Below are 21905 nucleotides of genomic sequence, written 5' to 3' on the forward strand. Positions count from 1 at the left end.
CCTGCACTGCAGGGTATCACCACACTGGCTCACCCATGTGGCAAGGCCATTATGGCCACTGGGTGTTCCTTTGGCACTGTCACACCCTGCCTGCTGGGGTGGTGCCTGTCACATGCCACCCATGTGGCAAGGCCATAACAGTCACTGGGTGTCACCTATCCTTGGTCACAACCCGCATGCCAGGGTGTCACCTCACTTCGGTCAACTGCATGGCAAGGCCACCATGGTTGCTGGGTGTCACCTAGGTCCTGACACACCCTGCACTGCAGGGGGGCACCATGCATGGGTCACCCATGTGGCAAGGCCATTAAGGCTGCTAGGTTTCACTTTGGCATGGTCACATCCCACCAGGCAGGGGGTCACCACACATGTGCCACCCATCCAGTGAGGCTGTCAGAGGCTTTGGTTGTCACCTTGGCCTAGTCACACCCCATGAGGGGGCGTGCCATCTCACATGGCTACCCACTTGGGGAGGCCATCATGGACACTGGGTGTCACACCAGCCCGGTACCAATCTGCCTGGTGGGGTACCACATCACATGGTTCACCCATGTGGCGAGGTCACCATGGCTTCCAGGTGTCACCCTGGTCCGGTCACATTCTGCCCAGTGGGGTGTCCCATCATGCAGGTAAACCCCTTGGTGAGGGCATCACAGCTTCAGGGTGACACATCATCCCAGGCACACTCCCCCTGTCATGGGGCCACTTTGCACAGGTCTCCCATGTGGCAAGGCCCTCACAGCTGCCAGCAGTCATCTTGGCCTGCTCACACCCCACCATCTGGGGGTCACCTCATGTGGGTCACCTGCATGGTGAGGCCATCACAGCCCCTGTGTCACACCTAGGCCCTGCCACACCCTGCCATGCAGGCTGCTAGCATCCATGGTTTACCCGTGTGCTGAGAACAACACAGACAATGGGTGTCACCTTTTCATGCTCACACCCCACCCTGCAGGGGTGACCTCGCATGTGCCAACCATGTGGCGAGGCCTCACAACTGCCGGGTGCCACCTCAGCCTCATAACTCCCTGCTGGCAAGATGCCACACCATGTAAGTCACCAGTGAAGGGAGCTCCTTATTGCCACAGGTTGCCACGTCGGCCCAGGAACCCCCAGTCCATTGCACTGTTACCTCACATGGGTCACACATGTGCTGAGGCTTTCATGGCTGCTGGGTGACATATTGGCCCAGGCACTACCTTCCAGGTGAGGTGGCACATCACGCATGGGACCCATGTGTTGAAGCCATCATGGCCACCAGGTGGCACCTTGGCCTTGTCATAACCCAGCTGGCAGGGTGTCATCTCACATGGATCAGCCACCAAGTGGGTCCTTCACGGCCATCGGGTGTCACCACTGCCTGGTCACACCCTTCCCAGCAGGGTGACACCTCACTCATGTCAACTGCATGGCAAAGACATCATGGTCACCGGAAGTCACCTCAGCTGCGTCACACCCCACTTGGGGGATGTCACCATGCACAAGCTAGCCATATCTGGAGCCCGTCATGGCTGCTGTATCACCTTGTCTTGGTCACACCATGCCCTGTGTGGTGTCTCCTCATATGTGTCACCCACATGGCGAGGCTGTTATAGGCAGAGTGTGTCACCTGGCTTCAGTCACACCCCCATCAGAGTTTCACCACATGCATGCTATCCATCTGACAGTACCGCCACGATCGCCAGGTATCACTTCGCCTCAGTCACACACAGCCGAACAGGGTGTCAGCTCGTGTGTGTCACCTGTATGGTGAGGCTTTCAAGGCCACCTGCTGTCACGTCAAGTGATTCACACTCCACCTCAGCTGTGTCACCTCCCACATGTCACCTGCGTGGCGAGGCCATCCGAGCCACTGGGTGTCACCTTCCCTTGTTCACACCCAGCACAATGGATGTATCCTGCTGTGTGTCACCCACATGGTGTTGTTGTCATGTGTAGCAGGTGTACCTTTGCCTCCGTTACAGCCTTCTGGTGGGATGGCAGTGACAGGGGTCACCTGCATGTCAAGGCCATCCTGGCTGCTGAGGGTCATCTCAGCCCTGGCACAGCCTGCCCATTGCTGTTTCAACTCTTGTGTGTCACTCATGTGGCATGGCCATCAGCCACTGGGTGTCACCACCACCCGGGCATGTTCTGGATGGTGGAGTGTCCCATTACATGAGTCACCTGTGTAGCAAGGTCATCACAGCCAGTGGGTGTCACTTCCCCTTGGTCAACCCCTTCGTAGGTTTGTCACTTCCTGCTTCTCAGACTCATGGCAAGGCTGTCACTGCTGCTGTCTGTCACCTTCCCTCACTTACACCCAACCCAGCAGCTGTCACCTCACGTGCATCACCTGTGTTGGGAGGCCATCACAGCTGCAGGCTTCACCTCGGCCCAGTCACACCTGATGCAGCGAGTTGGCATCTTGCACGGGGCACCTGCATGGTGAGGCCACCACAGCCGCTGGGTTAAAGTCAGCCTGGTCACAGCCCACCCAGCAAGGTTTCCGATTGTTTGTGTCATCCACATGGCGAGGCCATCACACCTGGTGGGTTCACCTCACCTCGGTCACACACTGCTGGTGGAGTGGCATCTTGTAGGGGTCACCCACGTCGCAAGGTCATTACTGTGGCCAAGTTTCACTTCAGCCTGGTCACACCCTGCCCAGTGGGGTGCCAAATTGCAGGGGTCACCCAAATGACAAGGTTGCCTTGGCTGCCATTAACCACCTCAGCCCTGTCACACCTTGACCAGTCAGGTGCCAGCTTGTGCTGGTCACCTGCATGGCCAAGCCATCACAGACACCAGCTGTCCACTTGGCTCAGTCACACCCCACCTGGTGGAGTGCCACCTCACATGGCTCCCCCATGCAGCAAAACTCTCATGGCCACTGGGTGTCATCTGGCCTGGGCACTATCTGCCTGGTGGAATACAACCACGTGTGGTCATGTATTTGGCGGGGCAATCGCGGCAGCCAGGTGTGGTCAAGGCCTGGACACACCCTGGCAAGCAAGATTCCACCTCATGTTGGTCACCCGCATGGTTGGGCCATCATAGCTGGCAACTCTCACCTTGGCCCATTCCGACGCCACACTTTTGGTTGGCAGGTCGATTGGTTCAACTCCATGGCCAGGCCATACCAGCCCCCCGTGTCACCTTGGCTGGGTCAAACCCCACCCAGTGGGGTGTAACCTAGCATGGGTCACCCGCGTGGCAAGCCCATCACAGCTACTGGGTGTCACCTAGCCTTGGTCACACCTCATATGGCAGGATGCCACCTCAGCTGGCTAACGCACACAGCAAGGCTTCATGGCACCGGGTGTCGGCTTGGTCTGGTCACACTTCTCCTGGCAGGGGGTCACCTCACATGGGACAACTGTATGGCCAGGCTGACATGTCTGCTGGGTGTCACCTCAGAGCTGTGCCACCCCGCACTGCAGGGTATCACCACACTGGCTCACCCATGTGGCAAGGCCATTATGGCCACTGGGTGTTCCTTTGGCACTGTCACACCCTGCCTGCTGGGGTGGTGCCTGTCACATGCCACCCATGTGGCAAGGCCATAACAGTCACTGGGTGTCACCTATCCTTGGTCACAACCTGCATGCCAGGGTGTCACCTCATTTCGGTCAACTGCAGGGCAAGGCCACCATGGTTGCTGGGTGTCACCTAGGTCCTGACACACCCTGCACTGCAGGGGGGCACCATGCATGGGTCACCCATGTGGCAAGGCCATTAAGGCTGCTAGGTTTCACTTTGGCATGGTCACATCCCACCAGGCAGGGGGTCACCACACATGTGCCACCCATCCACTGAGGCTGTCAGAGGCTCTGGTTGTCACCTTGGCCTAGTCACACCCCATGAGGGGGCGTGCCATCTCACATGGCTACCCACTTGGGGAGGCCATCATGGACACTGGGTGTCACACCAGCCCGGTACCAATCTGCCTGGTGGGGTACCACATCACATGGTTCACCCATGTGGCGAGGTCACCATGGCTGCCAGGTGTCACCCTGGTCCGGTCACATTCTGCCCAGTGGGGTGTCCCATCATGCAGGTAAACCCCTTGGTGAGGGCATCACAGCTTCAGGGTGACACATCATCCCAGGCACACTCCCCCTGTCATGGGGCCACTTTGCACAGGTCTCCCATGTGGCAAGGCCCTCACAGCTGCCAGCAGTCATCTTGGCCTGCTCACACCCCACCATCTGGGGGTCACCTCATGTGGGTCACCTGCATGGTGAGGCCATCACAGCCCCTGTGTCACACCTAGGCCCTGCCACACCCTGCCATGCAGGCTGCTAGCATCCATGGTTTACCCGTGTGCTGAGAACAACACAGACAATGGGTGTCACCTTTTCATGCTCACACCCCACCCTGCAGGGGTGACCTCGCATGTGCCAACCATGTGGCGAGGCCTCACAACTGCCGGGTGCCACCTCAGCCTCATAACTCCCTGCTGGCAAGATGCCACACCATGTAAGTCACCTGTGTGGGGAGCTCCTTATTGCCACAGACTGTCACGTCGACCCAGGAACCCCCAGTCCATTGCACTGTTACCTCACATGGGTCACACATGTGCTGAGGCTTTCATGGCTGCTGGGTGACATATTGGCCCAGGCACTACCTTCCAGGTGAGGTGGCACATCACGCATGGGACCCATGTGTTGAAGCCATCATGGCCACCAGGTGGCACCTTGGCCTTGTCATAACCCAGCCGGCGGGGTGTCATCTCACATGGATCAGCCGCCAAGTGGGTCCTTCACGGCCATCGGGTGTCACCACTGCCTGGTCACCCCCTTCCCAGCAGGGTGACACCTCACTCATGTCAACTGCATGGCAAGGACATCATGGTCACCGGGAGTCACCTCAGCTGCGTCACACCCCACTTGGGGGATGTCACCATGCACAAGCTAGCCATATCTGGAGCCCGTCATGGCTGCTGTATCACCTTGTCTTGGTCACACCATGCCCTGTGTGGTGTCTCCTCATATGTGTCACCCACATGGCGAGGCTGTTATAGGCAGAGTGTGTCACCTGGCTTCAGTCACACCCCCATCAGAGTGCCACCACATGCATGCTACCCGTCTGACAGTGCCGCCACGATCGCCAGGTATCACTTCGCCTCAGTCACACACAGCCGAACAGGGTGTCAGCTCGTGTGTGTCACCTGTATGGTGAGGCTTTCAAGGCCACCTGCTGTCACGTCAAGTGATTCACACTCCACCTCAGCTGTGTCACCTCCCACATGTCACCTGTGTGGCGAGGCCATCGGAGCCACTGGGTGTCACCTTCCCTTGTTCACACCCAGCACGATGGATGTATCCTGCTGTGTGTCACCCACATGGTGTTGTTGTCATGTGTAGCAGGTGTACCTTTGCCTCCGTTACAGCCTTCTGGTGGGATGGCAGTGACAGGGGTCACCTGCATGTCAAGGCCATCCTGGCTGCTGAGGGTCATCTCAGCCCTGGCACAGCCTGCCCATTGCTGTTTCAACTCTTGTGTGTCACTCATGTGGCATGGCCATCAGCCACGGGGTGTCACCACCACCTGGGCATGTTCTGGATGGTGGAGTGTCCCATTACATGAGTCACCTGTGTAGCAAGGTCATCACAGCCAGTGGGTGTCACTTCCCCTTGGTCAACCCCTTCATAGGTTTGTCACTTCCTGCCTCTCAGACTCATGGCAAGGCTGTCACTGCTGCTGTCTGTCACCTTCCCTCACTTACACCCAACCCAGCAGCTGTCACCTCACGTGCATCACCTGTGTTGGGAGGCCATCACAGCTGCAGGCTTCACCTCAGCCCAGTCACACCTGATGCAGCGAGTTGGCATCTTGCACGGGGCACCTGCATGGTGAGGCCACCACAGCCGCTGGGTTAAAGTCAGCCTGGTCACAGCCCACCCAGCAAGGTTTCCGATTGTTTGTGTCATCCACATGGCAAGGCCATCACAGCTGGTGGGTTCACCTCACCTCGGTCACACACTGCTGGTGGAGTGGCATCTTGTAGGGGTCACCCACATCGCAAGGTCATTACTGCAGCCAAGTTTCACTTCAGCCTGGTCACACCTCGCCCAGTGGGGTGCCAAATTGCAGGGGTCACCCAAATGACAAGGTTGCCTTGGCTGCCATTAACCACCTCAGCCCTGTCACACCTTGACCAGTCAGGTGCCAGCTTGTGCTGGTCACCTGCATGGCCAAGCCATCACAGACACCAGCTGTCCACTTGGCTCAGTCACACCCCGCCTGGTGGAGTGCCACCTCACATGGGTCCCCCATGCAGCAAAACTCTCATGGCCACTGGGTGTTATCTGGCCTGGGCACTATCTGCCAGGTGGAATGCAACCTCGTGTGGTCATGCATTTGGCGGGGCCATCACGGCAGCCAGGTGTGATCAAGGCCTGGACACACCCTGGCAAGCAAGATGCCACCTCATGTTGGTCACCCACATGGTTGGGCCATCATAGCTGGCAACTCTCACCTTGGCCCATTCCGACGCCACACTTTTGGTTGGCACGTCGATTGGTTCAACTCCATGGCCAGGCCATACCAGCCCCCCTGTGTCACCTTGGCTGGGTCAAACCCCACCCAGTGGGGTGTAACCTAGCATGGGTCACCCGCGTGGCAAGCCCATCACAGCTACTGGGTGTCACCTAGCCTTGGTCACACCTCATATGGCAGGATGCCACCTCAGCTGGCTAACCCACACAGCAAGGCTTCATGGCACCGGGTGTCGGCTTGGTCTGGTCACACTTCTCCCGGCAGGGGGTCACCTCACATGGGACAACTGTATGGCCAGGCTGACATGTCTGCTGGGTGTCACCTCAGAGCTGTGCCACCCCGCACTGCAGGGTATCACCACACTGGCTCACCCATGTGGCAAGGCCATTATGGCCACTGGGTGTTCCTTTGGCACTGTCACACCCTGCCTGCTGGGGTGGTGCCTGTCACATGCCACCCATGTGGCAAGGCCATAACAGTCACTGGGTGTCACCTATCCTTGGTCACAACCTGCATGCCAGGGTGTCACCTCATTTCGGTCAACTGCATGTCAAGGCCACCATGGTTGCTGGGTGTCACCTAGGTCCTGACACACCCTGCACTGCAGGGGGGCACCATGCATGGGTCACCCATGTGGCAAGGCCATTAAGGCTGCTAGGTTTCACTTTGGCATGGTCACATCCCACCAGGCAGGGGGTCACCACACATGTGCCACCCATCCACTGAGGCTGTCAGAGGCTCTGGTTGTCACCTTGGCCTAGTCAGACCCCATGAGGGGGCGTGCCATCTCACATGGCTACCCACTTGGGGAGGCCATCATGGACACTGGGTGTCACACCAGCCCGGTACCAATCTGCCTGGTGGGGTACCACATCACATGGTTCACCCATGTGGCAAGGTCACCATGGCTGCCAGGTGTCACCCTGGTCCGGTCACATTCTGCCCAGTGAGGTGTCCCATCATGCAGGTAACCCCCTTGGTGAGGGCATCACAGCTGCAGGGTGACACATCATCCCAGGCACACTCCCCCTGTCATGGGGCCACTTTGCACAGGTCTCCCATGTGGCAAGGCCCTCACAGCTGCCAGCAGTCATCTTGGCCTGCTCACACCCCACCATCTGGGGGTCACCTCATGTGGGTCACCTGCATGGTGAGGCCATCACAGCCCCTGTGTCACACCTAGGCCCTGCCACACCCTGCCATGCAGGCTGCTAGCATCCATGGTTTACCCGTGTGCTGAGAACAACACAGACAATGGGTGTCACCTTTTCATGCTCACACCCCACCCTGCAGGGGTGACCTCACATGTGCCAACCATGTGGCGAGGCCTCACAACTGCCGGGTGCCACCTCAGCCTCATAACTCCCTGCTGGCAAGATGCCACACCATGTAAGTCACCTGTGTGGGGAGCTCCTTATTGCCACAGGTTGCCACATCGGCCCAGGAACCCCCAGTCCATTGCACTGTTACCTCACATGGGTCACACATGTGCTGAGGCTTTCATGGCTGCTGGGTGACATATTGGCCCAGGCACTACCTTCCAGGTGAGGTGGCACATCACGCATGGGTCCCATGTGTTGAAGCCATCATGGCCACCAGGTGGCACCTTGGCCTTGTCATAACCCAGCCGGCGGGGTGTCATCTCACATGGATCAGCCGCCAAGTGGGTCCTTCACGGCCATCGGGTGTCACCACTGCCTGGTCACCCCCTTCCCAGCAGGGTGACACCTCACTCATGTCAACTGCATGGCAAGGACATCATGGTCACCGGGAGTCACCTCAGCTGCGTCACACCCCACTTGGGGGATGTCACCATGCACAAGCTAGCTATATCTGGAGCCCGTCATGGCTGCTGTATCACCTTGTCTTGGTCACACCATGCCCTGTGTGGTGTCTCCTCATATGTGTCACCCACATGGCAAGGCTGTTATAGGCAGAGTGTGTCACCTGGCTTCCGTTACACCCCCATCAGAGTGTCACCACATGCATGCTATCCATCTGACAGTGCCGCCACGATCGCCAGGTATCACTTCGCCTCAGTCACACACAGCCGAACAGGGTGTCAGCTCGTGTGTGTCACCTGTATGGTGAGGCTTTCAAGGCCACCTGCTGTCACGTCAAGTGATTCACACTCCACCTCAGCTGTGTCACCTCCCACATGTCTCCTGCGTGGCGAGGCCATCCGAGCCACTGGGTGTCACCTTCCCTTGTTCACACCCAGCACGATGGATGTATCCTGCTGTGTGTCACCCACATGGTGTTGTTGTCATGTGTAGCAGGTGTACCTTTGCCTCCGTTACAGCCTTCTGGTGGGATGGCAGTGACAGGGGTCACCTGCATGTCAAGGCCATCCTGGCTGCTGAGGGTCATCTCAGCCCTGGCACAGCCTGCCCATTGCTGTTTCAACTCTTGTGTGTCACTCATGTGGCATGGCCATCAGCCACTGGGTGTCACCACCACCTGGGCATGTTCTGGATGGTGGAGTGTCCCATTACATGAGTCACCTGTGTAGCAAGGTCATCACAGCCAGTGGGTGTCACTTCCCCTTGGTCAACCCCTTCGTAGGTTTGTCACTTCCTGCTTCTCAGACTCATGGCAAGGCTGTCACTGCTGCTGTCTGTCACCTTCCCTCACTTACACCCAACCCAGCAGCTGTCACCTCACGTGCATCACCTGTGTTGGGAGGCCATCACAGCTGCAGGCTTCACCTCGGCCCAGTCACACCTGATGCAGCGAGTTGGCATCTTGCACGGGGCACCTGCATGGTGAGGCCACCACAGCCGCTGGGTTAAAGTCAGCCTGGTCACAGCCCACCCAGCAAGGTTTCCGATTGTTTGTGTCATCCACATGGCAAGGCCATCACAGCTGGTGGGTTCACCTCACCTCGGTCACACACTGCTGGTGGAGTGGCATCTTGTAGGGGTCACCCACATCGCAAGGTCATTACTGCAGCCAAGTTTCACTTCAGCCTGGTCACACCCCGCCCAGTGGGGTGCCAAATTGCAGGGGTCACCCAAATGACAAGGTTGCCTTGGCTGCCATTAACCACCTCAGCCCTGTCACACCTTGACCAGTCAGGTGCCAGCTTGTGCTGGTCACCTGCATGGCCAAGCCATCACAGACACCAGCTGTCCACTTGGCTCAGTCACACCCCGCCTGGTGGAGTGCCACCTCACATGGGTCCCCCATGCAGCAAAACTCTCGTGGCCACTGGGTGTCATCTGGCCTGGGCACTATCTGCCAGGTGGAATGCAACCTCGTGTGGTCATGCATTTGGCGGGGCCATCACGGCAGCCAGGTGTGATCAAGGCCTGGACACACCCTGGCAAGCAAGATGCCACCTGATGTTGGTCACCCACATGGTTGGGCCATCACAGCTGGCAAATCTCACCTTGGCCCATTCCGACGCCACACTTTTGGATGGCACGTCGATTGGTTCAACTCCATGGCCAGGCCATACCAGCCCCCCTGTGTCACCTTGGCTGTGTCAAACCCCACCCAGTGGGGTGTAAACTAGCATGGGTCACACGCGTGGCAAGCCCATCACAGCTACTGGGTGTCACCTAGCCTTGGTCACACCTCATATGGCAGGATGCCACCTCAGCTGGCTAACCCACATGGCAAGGCTTCATGGCACTGGGTGTCAGCTTGGTCTGGTCACACTTCTCCCGGCAGGGGGTCACCTCACATGGGACAACTGTATGGCCAGGCTGACAGGTCTGCTGGGTGTCACCTCAGAGCTGTGCCACCCCGCACTGCAGGGTATCACCACACTGGCTCACCCATGTGGCAAGGCCATTATGGCCACTGGGTGTTCCTTTGGCACTGTCACACCCTGCCTGCTGGGGTGGTGCCTGTCACATGCCACCCATGTGGCAAGGCCTTAACAGTCACTGGGTGTCACCTATCCTTGGTCACATCCTGCATGCCAGGGTGTCACCTCATTTCGGTCAACTGCATGGCAAGGCCACCATGGTTGCTGGGTGTCACCTAGGTCCTGACACACCCTGCACTGCAGGGGGGCACCATGCATGGGTCACCCATGTGGCAAGGCCATTAAGGCTGCTAGGTTTCACTTTGGCATGGTCACATCCCACCAGGCAGGGGGTCACCACACATGTGCCACCCATCCACTGAGGCTGTCAGAGGCTCTGGTTGTCACCTTGGCCTAGTCACAACCCACGAGGGGGCGTGCCATCTCACATGGCTACCCACTTGGGGAGGCCATCATGGACACTGGGTGTCACACCAGCCCGGTACCAATCTGCCTGGTGGGGTACCACATCACATGGTTCACCCATGTGGCAAGGTCACCATGGCTGCCAGGTGTCACCCTGGTCCGGTCACATTCTGCCCAGTGGGGTGTCCCATCATGCAGGTAAAGCCCTTGGTGAGGGCATCACAGCTGCAGGGTGACACATCATCCCAGGCACACTCCCCCTGTCATGGGGCCACTTTGCACAGGTCTCCCATGTGGCAAGGCCCTCACAGCTGCCAGCAGTCATCTTGGCCTCTCACACCCCACCATCTGGGGGTCATCTCATGTGGGTCACCTGCATGGTGAGGCCATCACAGCCCCTGTGTCACACCTAGGCCCTGCCACATCCTGCCATGCAGGCTGCTAGCATCCATGGTTTACCTGTGTGCTGAGAACAACACAGACAATGGGTGTCACCTTTTCATGCTCACACCCCACCCTGCAGGGGTGACCTCGCATGTGCCAACCATGTGGTGAGGCCTCACAACTGCCGGGTGCCACCTCAGCCTCATAACTCCCTGCTGGCAAGATGCCACACCATGTAAGTCACCTGTGTGGGGAGCTCCTTATTGCCACAGGTTGTCACGTCGGCCCAGGAACCCCCAGTCCATTGCACTGTTACCTCACATGGGTCACACATGTGCTGAGGCTTTCATGGCTGCTGGGTGACATATTGGCCCAGGCACTACCTTCCAGGTGAGGTGGCACATCACGCATGGGACCCATGTGTTGAAGCCATCATGGCCACCAGGTGGCACCTTGGCCTTGTCATAACCCAGCCGGTGGGGTGTCATCTCACATGGATCAGCCGCCATGTTGTTCCTTCACAGCCATCGGGTGTCACCACTGCCTGGTCACACCCTTCCCAGCAGGGTGACACCTCACTCATGTCAACTGCATGGCAAGGACATCATGGTCACCGGGAGTCACCTCAGCTGCGTCACACCCCACTTGGGGGATGTCACCATGCACAAGCTAGCCATATCTGGAGCCCGTCATGGCTGCTGTATCACCTTGTCTTGGTCACACCATGCCCTGTGTGGTGTCTCCTCATATGTGTCACCCACATGGCGAGGCTGTTATAGGCAGAGTGTGTCACCTGGCTTCAGTCACACCCCCATCAGAGTGTCACCACATGCATGCTACCCATCTGACAGTGCCACCACGATCGCCAGGTATCACTTTGCCTCAGTCACACACAGCTGAACAGGGTGTCAGCTCGTGTGTGTCACCTGTATGGTGAGGCTTTCAAGGCCACCTGCTGTCACGTCAAGTGATTCACACTCCACCTCAGCTGTGTCACCTCCCACATGTCACCTGCGTGGCGAGGCCATCTGAGCCACTGGGTGTCACTTCCCTTGTTCACACCCAGCATGATGGATGTATCCTGCTGTGTGTCACCCACATGGTGTTGTTGTCATGTGTAGCAGGTGTACCTTTGCCTCCGTTACAGCCTTCTGGTGGGATGGCAGTGACAGGGGTCACCTGCATGTCAAGGCCATCCTGGCTGCTGAGGGTCATCTCAGCCCTGGCACAGCCTGCCCATTGCTGTTTCAACCCTTGTGTGTCACTCATGTGGCATGGCCATCAGCCACGGGGTGTCACCACCACCCGGGCATGTTCTGGATGGTGGAGTGTCCCATTACATGAGTCACCTGTGTAGCAAGGTCATCACAGCCAGTGGGTGTCACTTCCCCTTGGTCAACCCCTTCGTAGGTTTGTCACTTCCTGCTTCTCAGACTCATGGCAAGGCTGTCACTGCTGCTGTCTGTCACTTTCCCTCACCTACACCCAACCCAGCAGCTGTCACCTCACGTGCATCACCTGTGTTGGGAGGCCATCACAGCTGCAGGCTTCACCTCGGCCCAGTCACACCTGATGCAGCAAGTTGGCATCTTGCACGGGGCACCTGCATGGTGAGGCCACCACAGCCGCTGGGTTAAAGTCAGCCTGGTCACAGCCCACCCAGCAAGGTTTCCGATTGTTTGTGTCATCCACATGGCAAGGCCATCACAGCTGGTGGGTTCACCTCACCTCGGTCACACACTGCTGGTGGAGTGGCATCTTGTAGGGGTCACCCATGTCGCAAGGTCATTACTGCGGCCAAGTTTCACTTCAGCCTGGTCACACCCTGCCCAGTGGGGTGCCAAATTGCAGGGGTCACCCAAATGACAAGGTTGCCTTGGCTGCCATTAACCACCTCAGCCCTGTCACACCTTGACCAGTCAGGTGCCAGCTTGTGCTGGTCACCTGCATGGCCAAGCCATCACAGACACCAGCTGTCCACTTGGCTCAGTCACACCCCGCCTGGTGGAGTGCCACCTCACATGGCTCCCCCATGCAGCAAAACTCTCATGGCCACTGGGTGTCATCTGGCCTGGGCACTATCTGCCAGGTGGAATACAACCTCGTGTGGTCATGTATTTGGCGGGGCAATCACGGCAGCCAGGTGTGATCAAGGCCTGGACACACCCTGGCAAGCAAGATGCCACCTCATGTTGGTCACCCACATTGTTGGGCCATCATAGCTGGCAACTCTCACCTTGGCCCATTCCGACGCCACACTTTTGGTTGGCATGTCGATTGGTTCAACTCCATGGCCAGGCCATACCAGCCCCCCTGTGTCACCTTGGCTGGGTCAAACCCCACCAATGGTGTGTAACCTATCATGGGTCACCCGCGTGGCAAGCCCATCACAGCTACTGGGTGTCACCTAGCCTTGGTCACACCTCATATGGCAGGATGCCACCTCAGCTGGCTCACCCACATGGCAAGGCTTCATGGCACCGGGTGTCAGCTTGGTCTGGTCACACTTCTCCCGGCAGGGGGTCACCTCACATGGGACAACTGTATGGCCAGGCTGACATGTCTGCTGGGTGTCACCTCAGAGCTGTGCCACCCTGCACTGCAGGGTATCACCACACTGGCTCACCCATGTGGCAAGGCCATTATGGCCACTGGGTGTTCCTTTGGCACTGTCACACCCTGCCTGCTGGGGTGGTGCCTGTCACATGCCACCCATGTGGCAAGGCCATAACAGTCACTGGGTGTCACCTATCCTTGGTCACAACCTGCATGCCAGGGTGTCACCTCACTTCGGTCAACTGCATGGCAAGGCCACCATGGTTGCTGGGTGTCACCTAGGTCCTGACACACCCTGCACTCAGGGGGGCACCATGCACGGGTCACCCATGTGGGAAGGCCATTAAGGCTGCTAAGTTTCACTTTGGCATGGTCACATCCCACCAGGCAGGGGGTCACCACACATGTGCCACCCATCCCCTGAGGCTGTCAGAGGCTCTGGTTGTCACCTTGGCCTAGTCACACCCCATGAGGGGGCGTGCCATCTCACATGGCTACCCACTTGGGGAGGCCATCATGGACACTGGGTGTCACACCAGCCCGGTACCAATCTGCCTGGTGGGGTACCACATCACATGGTTCACCCATGTGGCGAGGTCACCATGGCTTCCAGGTGTCACCCTGGTCCGGTCACATTCTGCCCAGTGGGGTGTCCCATCATGCAGGTAAACCCCTTGGTGAGGGCATCACAGCTTCAGGGTGACACATCATCCCAGGCACACTCCCCCTGTCATGGGGCCACTTTGCACAGGTCTCCCATGTGGCAAGGCCCTCACAGCTGCCAGCAGTCATCTTGGCCTGCTCACACCCCACCATCTGGGGGTCACCTCATGTGGGTCACCTGCATGGTGAGGCCATCACAGCCCCTGTGTCACACCTAGGCCCTGCCACACCCTGCCATGCAGGCTGCTAGCATCCATGGTTTACCCGTGTGCTGAGAACAACACAGACAATGGGTGTCACCTTTTCATGCTCACACCCCACCCTGCAGGGGTGACCTCGCATGTGCCAACCATGTGGCGAGGCCTCACAACTGCCGGGTGCCACCTCAGCCTCATAACTCCCTGCTGGCAAGATGCCACACCATGTAAGTCACCTGTGTGGGGAGCTCCTTATTGCCACAGACTGTCACGTCGACCCAGGAAGCCCCAGTCCATTGCACTGTTACCTCACATGGGTCACACATGTGCTGAGGCTTTCATGGCTGCTGGGTGACATATTGGCCCAGGCACTACCTTCCAGGTGAGGTGGCACATCACGCATGGGACCCATGTGTTGAAGCCATCATGGCCACCAGGTGGCACCTTGGCCTTGTCATAACCCAGCCGGCGGGGTGTCATCTCACATGGATCAGCCGCCAAGTGGGTCCTTCACGGCCATCGGGTGTCACCACTGCCTGGTCACCCCCTTCCCAGCAGGGTGACACCTCACTCATGTCAACTGCATGGCAAGGACATCATGGTCACCGGGAGTCACCTCAGCTGCGTCACACCCCACTTGGGGGATGTCACCATGCACAAGCTAGCCATATCTGGAGCCCGTCATGGCTGCTGTATCACCTTGTCTTGGTCACACCATGCCCTGTGTGGTGTCTCCTCATATGTGTCACCCACATGGCGAGGCTGTTATAGGCAGAGTGTGTCACCTGGCTTCAGTCACACCCCCATCAGAGTGTCACCACATGCATGCTACCCATCTGACAGTGCCGCCACGATCGCCAGGTATCACTTTGCCTCAGTCACACACAGCTGAACAGGGTGTCAGCTAGTGTGTGTCACCTGTATGGTGAGGCTTTCAAGGCCACCTGCTGTCACGTCAAGTGATTCACACTCCACCTCAGCTGTGTCACCTCCCACATGTCACCTGCGTGGCGAGGCCATCTGAGCCACTGGGTGTCACTTCCCTTGTTCACACCCAGCATGATGGATGTATCCTGCTGTGTGTCACCCACATGGTGTTGTTGTCATGTGTAGCAGGTGTACCTTTGCCTCTGTTACAGCCTTCTGGTGGGATGGCAGTGACAGGGGTCACCTGCATGTCAAGGCCATCCTGGCTGCTGAGGGTCATCTCAGCCCTGGCACAGCCTGCCCATTGCTGTTTCAACTCTTGTGTGTCACTCATGTGGCATGGCCATCAGCCACGGGGTGTCACCACCACCTGGGCATGTTCTGGATGGTGGAGTGTCCCATTACATGAGTCACCTGTGTAGCAAGGTCATCACAGCCAGTGGGTGTCACTTCCCCTTGGTCAACCCCTTCATAGGTTTGTCACTTCCTGCCTCTCAGACTCATGGCAAGGCTGTCACTGCTGCTGTCTGTCACCTTCCCTCACTTACACCCAACCCAGCAGCTGTCACCTCACGTGCATCACCTGTGTTGGGAGGCCATCACAGCTGCAGGCTTCACCTCGGCCCAGTCACACCTGATGCAGCGAGTTGGCATCTTGCACGGGGCACCTGCATGGTGAGGCCACCACAGCCGCTGGGTTAAAGTCAGCCTGGTCACAGCCCACCCAGCAAGGTTTCCGATTGTTTGTGTCATCCACATGGCAAGGCCATCACAGCTGGTGGGTTCACCTCACCTCGGTCACACACTGCTGGTGGAGTGGCATTTTGTAGGGGTCACCCACATCGCAAGGTCATTACTGCGGCCAAGTTTCACTTCAGCCTGGTCACACCCCGCCCAGTGGGGTGCCAAATTGCAGGGGTCACCCAAATGACAAGGTTGCCTTGGCTGCCATTAACCACCTCAGTCCTGTCACACCTTGACCAGTCAGGTGCCCGCTTGTGCTGGTCACCTGCATGGCCAAGCCATCACAGACACCAGCTGTCCACTTGGCTCAGTCACACCCCGCCTGGTGGAGTGCCACCTCACATGGGTCCCCCATGCAGCAAAACTCTCATGGCCACTGGGTGTCATCTGGCCTGGGCACTATCTGCCAGGTGGAATGCAACCTCGTGTGGTCATGCATTTGGCGGGGCCATCATGGCAGCCAGGTGTGATCAAGGCCTGGACACACCCTGGCAAGCAAGATGCCACCTCATGTTGGTCACCCGCATTGTTGGGCCATCATAGCTGGCAAATCTCACCTTGGCCCATTCCGACGCCACACTTTTTGTTGGCACGTCGATTGGTTCAACTCCATGGCCAGGCCATACCAGCCCCCCTGCATCACCTTGGCTGGGTCAAACCCCACTAATGGGGTGTAACCTATCATGGGTCACCCGCGTGGCAACCCATCACAGCTACTGGGTGTCACCTAGCCTTGGTCACACCTCATATGGCAGGATGCCACCTCAGCTGGCTAACCCACATGGCAAGGCTTCATGGCACCGGGTGTCAGCTTGGTCTGGTCACACTTCTCCCGGCAGGGGGTCACCTCACATGGGACAACTGTATGGCCAGGCTGACATGTCTGCTGGGTGTCACCTCAGAGCTGTGCCACCCTGCACTGCAGGGTATCACCACACTGGCTCACCCATGTGGCAAGGCCATTATGGCCACTGGGTGTTCCTTTGGCACTGTCACACCCTGCCTGCTGGGGTGGTGCCTGTCACATGCCACCCATGTGGCAAGGCCATAACAGTCACTGGGTGTCACCTATCCTTGGTCACAACCCGCATGCCAGGGTGTCACCTCACTTCGGTCAACTGCATGGCAAGGCCACCATGGTTGCTGGGTGTCACCTAGGTCCTGACACACCCTGCACTGCAGGGGGGCACCATGCATGGGTCACCCATGTGGCAAGGCCATTAAGGCTGCTAGGTTTCACTTTGGCATGGTCACATCCCACCAGGCAGGGGGTCACCACACATGTGCCACCCATCCACTGAGGCTGTCAGAGGCTCTGGTTGTCACCTTGGCCTAGTCACACCCCATGAGGGGGCGTGCCATCTCACATGGCTACCCACTTGGGGAGGCCATCATGGACACTGGGTGTCACACCAGCCCAGTACCAATCTGCCTGGTGGGGTACCACATCACATGGTTCACCCATGTGGCGAGGTCACCATGGCTGCCAGGTGTCACCCTGGTCCGGTCACATTCTGCCCAGTGGGGTGTCCCATCATGCAGGTAAACCCCTTGGTGAGGGCATCACAGCTGCAGGGTGACACATCATCCCAGGCACACTCCCCCTGTCATGGGGCCACTTTGCACAGGTCTCCCATGTGGCAAGGCCCTCACAGCTGCCAGTAGTCATCTTGGCCTGCTCACACCCCACCATCTGGGGGTCACCTCATGTGGGTCACCTGCATGGTGAGGCCATCACAGCCCCTGTGTCACACCTAGGCCCTGCCACACCCTGCCATGCAGGCTGCTAGCATCCATGGTTTACCCGTGTGCTGAGAACAACACAGACAATGGGTGTCACCTTTTCATGCTCACACCCCACCCTGCAGGGGTGACCTCGCATGTGCCAACCATGTGGCGAGGCCTCACAACTGCCGGGTGCCACCTCAGCCTCATAACTCCCTGCTGGCAAGATGCCACACCATGTAAGTCACCTGTGTGGGGAGCTCCTTATTGCCACAGGTTGCCACATCGGCCCAGGAACCCCCAGGCCATTGCACTGTTACCTCACATGGGTCACACATGTGGTGAGGCTTTCATGGCTGCTGGGTGACATATTGGCCCAGGCACTACCTTCCAGGTGAGGTGGCACATCACGCATGGGACCCATGTGTTGAAGCCATCATGGCCACCAGGTGGCACCTTGGCCTTGTCATAACCCAGCCGGCGGGGTGTCATCTCACATGGATCAGCCGCCAAGTGGGTCCTTCACGGCCATCGGGTGTCACCACTGCCTGGTCACCCCCTTCCCAGCAGGGTGACACCTCACTCATGTCAACTGCATGGCAAGGACATCCTGGTCACTGGGAGTCACCTCAGCTGCGTCACACCCCACTTGGGGGATGTCACCATGCACAAGCTAGCCATATCTGGAGCCCGTCATGGCTGCTGTATCACCTTGTCTTGGTCACACCATGCCCTGTGTGGTGTCTCCTCATATGTGTCACCCACATGGCGAGGCTGTTATAGGCAGAGTGTGTCACCTGGCTTCAGTCACACCCCCATCAGAGTGTCACCACATGCATGCTACCCATCTGACAGTGCCACCACGATCGCCAGGTATCACTTTGCCTCAGTCACACACAGCTGAACAGGGTGTCAGCTCGTGTGTGTCACCTGTATGGTGAGGCTTTCAAGGCCACCTGCTGTCACGTCAAGTGATTCACACTCCACCTCAGCTGTGTCACCTCCCACATGTCACCTGCGTGGCGAGGCCATCTGAGCCACTGGGTGTCACTTCCCTTGTTCACACCCAGCATGATGGATGTATCCTGCTGTGTGTCACCCACATGGTGTTGTTGTCATGTGTAGCAGGTGTACCTTTGCCTCCGTTACAGCCTTCTGGTGGGATGGCAGTGACAGGGGTCACCTGCATGTCAAGGCCATCCTGGCTGCTGAGGGTCATCTCAGCCCTGGCACAGCCTGCCCATTGCTGTTTCAACCCTTGTGTGTCACTCATGTGGCATGGCCATCAGCCACGGGGTGTCACCACCACCCGGGCATGTTCTGGATGGTGGAGTGTTCCATTACATGAGTCACCTGTGTAGCAAGGTCATCACAGCCAGTGGGTGTCACTTCCCCTTGGTCAACCCCTTCGTAGGTTTGTCACTTCCTGCTTCTCAGACTCATGGCAAGGCTGTCACTGCTGCTGTCTGTCACCTTCCCTCACTTACACCCAACCCAGCAGCTGTCACCTCACGTGCATCACCTGTGTTGGGAGGCCATCACAGCTGCAGGCTTCACCTCGGCCCAGTCACACCTGATGCAGCAAGTTGGCATCTTGCACGGGGCACCTGCATGGTGAGGCCACCACAGCCGCTGGGTTAAAGTCAGCCTGGTCACAGCCCACCCAGCAAGGTTTCCGATTGTTTGTGTCATCCACATGGCAAGGCCATCACAACTGGTGGGTTCACCACACCTCGGTCACACACTGCTGGTGGAGTGGCATCTTGTAGGGGTCACCCATGTCGCAAGGTCATTACTGCGGCCAAGTTTCACTTCAGCCTGGTCACACCCTGCCCAGTGGGGTGCCAAATTGCAGGGGTCACCCAAATGACAAGGTTGCCTTGGCTGCCATTAACCACCTCAGCCCTGTCACACCTTGACCAGTCAGGTGCCAGCTTGTGCTGGTCAACTGCATGGCCAAGCCATCACAGACACCAGCTGTCCACTTGGCTCAGTCACACCCCGCCTGGTGGAGTGCCACCTCACATGGCTCCCCCATGCAGCAAAACTCTCATGGCCACTGGGTGTCATCTGGCCTGGGCACTATCTGCCAGGTGGAATACAACCTCGTGTGGTCATGTATTTGGCGGGGCAATCACGGCAGCCAGGTGTGATCAAGGCCTGGACACACCCTGGCAAGCAAGATGCCACCTCATGTTGGTCACCCACATGGTTGGGCCATCATAGCTGGCAACTCTCACCTTGGCCCATTCCGACGCCACACTTTTGGTTGGCACGTCGATTGGTTCAACTCCATGGCCAGGCCATACCAGCCCCCCTGTGTCACCTTGGCTGGGTCAAACCCCACCAATGGGGTGTAACCTATCATGGGTCACCCGCGTGGCAAGCCCATCACAGCTACTGGGTGTCACCTAGCCTTGGTCACACCTCATATGGCAGGATGCCACCTCAGCTGGCTCACCCACATGGCAAGGCTTCATGGCACCGGGTGTCAGCTTGGTCTGGTCACACTTCTCCCGGCAGGGGGTCACCTCACATGGGACAACTGTATGGCCAGGCTGACATGTCTGCTGGGTGTCACCTCAGAGCTGTGCCACCCTGCACTGCAGGGTATCACCACACTGGCTCACCCATGTGGCAAGGCCATTATGGCCACTGGGTGTTCCTTTGGCACTGTCACACCCTGCCTGCTGGGGTGGTGCCTGTCACATGCCACCCATGTGGCAAGGCCATAACAGTCACTGGGTGTCACCTATCCTTGGTCACAACCTGCATGCCAGGGTGTCACCTCACTTCGGTCAACTGCATGGCAAGGCCACCATGGTTGCTGGGTGTCACCTAGGTCCTGACACACCCTGCACTCAGGGGGGCACCATGCACGGGTCACCCATGTGGGAAGGCCATTAAGGCTGCTAAGTTTCACTTTGGCATGGTCACATCCCACCAGGCAGGGGGTCACCACACATGTGCCACCCATCCCCTGAGGCTGTCAGAGGCTCTGGTTGTCACCTTGGCCTAGTCACACCCCATGAGGGGGCGTGCCATCTCACATGGCTACCCACTTGGGGAGGCCATCATGGACACTGGGTGTCACACCAGCCCGGTACCAATCTGCCTGGTGGGGTACCACATCACATGGTTCACCCATGTGGCGAGGTCACCATGGCTTCCAGGTGTCACCCTGGTCCGGTCACATTCTGCCCAGTGGGGTGTCCCATCATGCAGGTAAACCCCTTGGTGAGGGCATCACAGCTTCAGGGTGACACATCATCCCAGGCACACTCCCCCTGTCATGGGGCCACTTTGCACAGGTCTCCCATGTGGCAAGGCCCTCACAGCTGCCAGCAGTCATCTTGGCCTGCTCACACCCCACCATCTGGGGGTCACCTCATGTGGGTCACCTGCATGGTGAGGCCATCACAGCCCCTGTGTCACACCTAGGCCCTGCCACACCCTGCCATGCAGGCTGCTAGCATCCATGGTTTACCCGTGTGCTGAGAACAACACAGACAATGGGTGTCACCTTTTCATGCTCACACCCCACCCTGCAGGGGTGACCTCGCATGTGCCAACCATGTGGCGAGGCCTCACAACTGCCGGGTGCCACCTCAGCCTCATAACTCCCTGCTGGCAAGATGCCACACCATGTAAGTCACCTGTGTGGGGAGCTCCTTATTGCCACAGACTGTCACGTCGACCCAGGAAGCCCCAGTCCATTGCACTGTTACCTCACATGGGTCACACATGTGCTGAGGCTTTCATGGCTGCTGGGTGACATATTGGCCCAGGCACTACCTTCCAGGTGAGGTGGCACATCACGCATGGGACCCATGTGTTGAAGCCATCATGGCCACCAGGTGGCACCTTGGCCTTGTCATAACCCAGCCGGCGGGGTGTCATCTCACATGGATCAGCCGCCAAGTGGGTCCTTCACGGCCATCGGGTGTCACCACTGCCTGGTCACCCCCTTCCCAGCAGGGTGACACCTCACTCATGTCAACTGCATGGCAAGGACATCATGGTCACCGGGAGTCACCTCAGCTGCG

This window comes from Hippopotamus amphibius, chromosome 4 (genome assembly GCF_030028045.1).
Source record: "Hippopotamus amphibius kiboko isolate mHipAmp2 chromosome 4, mHipAmp2.hap2, whole genome shotgun sequence".
Lineage (NCBI taxonomy): Eukaryota > Metazoa > Chordata > Mammalia > Artiodactyla > Hippopotamidae > Hippopotamus > Hippopotamus amphibius.